At 37.3% G+C, this 2473-nt stretch overlaps 1 non-coding gene across 1 annotated transcript; it reads left to right on the top strand.

The window, feature by feature from the left end:
* The first annotated feature begins 629 nt into the window (after positions 1–629).
* LOC141681267 (small nucleolar RNA R71) lies at positions 630–736 on the top strand. Its single transcript, XR_012558707.1, has one exon. It is a non-coding gene; the product is annotated as a small nucleolar RNA R71 (small nucleolar RNA).
* Positions 737–2473: the final 1737 nt, after the last annotated feature.

Genomic DNA, 2473 nt, shown 5'->3' on the forward strand with positions numbered 1-2473 from the left:
AAATGTCATATTTTGGTTATGATGTAATAATAATACAGGTGTGCGAAGCTTGATATCGTGGCGAAATTAACTGCTGAAGTTGAAGTTGTTGCCTTGATGCATATTACGGTTGTTGAAAACTAGGAGGGTTATACTGCTTTTCTGTGTATGGTTGATAAGGCTGTTGTACCGCATTCTGATTGTTGCTCCAGCCGAAGTTAGGATGATTGCGGTTGTTAGGATGATAAGTAGCTGGAGCTTGCTGCTGTGACCTATGAAAGTTGCTCACAAACTGAGCTGATTCACTAGAAATATCACAATGCTCAGTCTCATGTGTCCCCGCACAAAGTTCACAAACACTTATGATACGATTAACTCCATAATTAGCCAAAGAATCCACTTTCATTGTTAAAGCTTGAAGTTGAGTAGCTATAGCAATAGCTGTATCCACTTCCAGAACTCCTGCTACCTTGCATTGCGACATTCTCTGCGTTGGCATCTGGTATTCATTGACTTCTATTAGCTCACTCAACTCATAAGCTTCATTGTAGCTTTTGGCCCATAAGACTCCACCTGACGCTGCATTGAGCATAGGTCTAGACTGTGCACCTAAACCATTATAGAAACAATTTATGATCATCCAATCAGGAATGCCATGGTGTGGGCACTTCCTAAGCATCTCTTTGTAGCGATCCCAAGCCTCACACAAAGATTCTCCAGATTGCTACGCTAACTGAGTAAGAGCATTCTTGATTGCAGCCGACTTTGCCATAGGGAAAGAATTTAGTGAGAAACTTTTGAGCAAGATCCTCCCATTTAGTGATAAAACCTGTTAGTAGAGAATGTAACCAGTACTTACCTTTATCCCTCAGAGAGAATGGGAAAAACCTCAGCTTAATAGCATCTTCAGACACCCTATTGAACTTGAAAGTGTCGCAGATCTCGATGAAATCCCTGAGGTGCATGTTGGGATCTTCTATAGGAGAACCCCCAAACTAAACTGAATTTTGTATCATCTGAATCATGCTTGACTTGATCTCAAAGGTGTTAGCCGAGATGGATGGTCTGATAATGCTGGACTGAATATCATTGATCTTAGGCTGAGAATAGTCCATCAAAGCCTTCGGATTTTCTGCTTGATCTCCCATCACAACTAGTTCTTCTTCCTTGACTTTCTCTACTTCTTCAAAAACTTCCTGAGCTCCTACAACTTCTTCCTCGGCTTGATCCAGTGTTTTCTTACGAGATCGAGAATGCGTATGCATACACGCTCACTGGAGTACTTGAAACATGACAAGGAAATAAGTAAGTAACAATGTCCCAGTCAATAAACTTTAACGATCACTGATGATAAACACATAAAATAAAAATTAACACCGAGTCCCCGGCAGCGGAGCCAAAAACTTGTTAGGACGAAAAGACGCGCTAATAATACACGCAAGTATACGCGTTCACAAGTAATATAGAATTCTTTCTAGTTCGTTCCCACAGGGATTCTTTTGGTTAACTTAAGATTTATGTGCTTATGCAACAATGATATGGTTATTATTTAATGCTAAGACGCATAACAGATTGGTTATGTTTATAACTAAGATATTAACTAACATGCAAATAACTAAGAGAATAAAGGTTGATTTACTATATAAGACTAACGTGGGATTCTAACTTCATTAAATACTTCATTCAAAGTTGTTGGTCTTAACCATATCATGCAATGGTGATGATAACAAATCAGATAACACGAAACTGATAAACGCCAACTTTCCTTGCACGAATACCATACTACCAAACATCCACAAAAGAGATAGAAGCTGAATAGATACCAAGTATGTTGAGACCCTATATGTCTATAGAATTTGACAACATAAAGGTTTAATGTGCAAGTTATCTATCCTAACTAATTACATAGGGCAAGTAAGATGGTTAAAATTACCTACGAATCATGCATAACAAATACATGAACCTATGCTAGCATGGCAAGTTCTAAACCTCTAAATTCATTGTCGCTTCATTAGAGATTAACACGTTATCTTATATGTTAGCAACGCACATAAGACGAATAAGCACAACCAATACTAGGATATCATACAATCACCACATACTAAGATATGGAAACAAGATCAACTATTGAAATCCTTAAATAAATCCGATAGAACCTTACAATAACGATTAGTTCATAACCGAACTCATCATAATCATGGGTTTTGATGAAAGCATGGTATAATAAACTAAGTCTTCATAAAAAATGAATAATAAACAAAGTACATAATCCAGAGTATAGGTTCAACAAACAAGAAACGAGCATCCAGGATTACAACTTAAAACAAAGAATCACAAGAATAAACTAGATCTTCTTCGCCTCCGTTGAATTGTGTTATAGGTTTTCTCGTCGTTTTCTCCTTAAGCTATATTAAGAAAAACGTCTTCAAGTTGTCTTTAAATAGCAGCCCAATTAATCCAGAAGCCCAAAAAACAGTCTTCTAATTCAAAAAGA

Source organism: Apium graveolens, chromosome 8, assembly GCF_009905375.1.
Source record: "Apium graveolens cultivar Ventura chromosome 8, ASM990537v1, whole genome shotgun sequence".
Classification (NCBI taxonomy): domain Eukaryota; kingdom Viridiplantae; phylum Streptophyta; class Magnoliopsida; order Apiales; family Apiaceae; genus Apium; species Apium graveolens.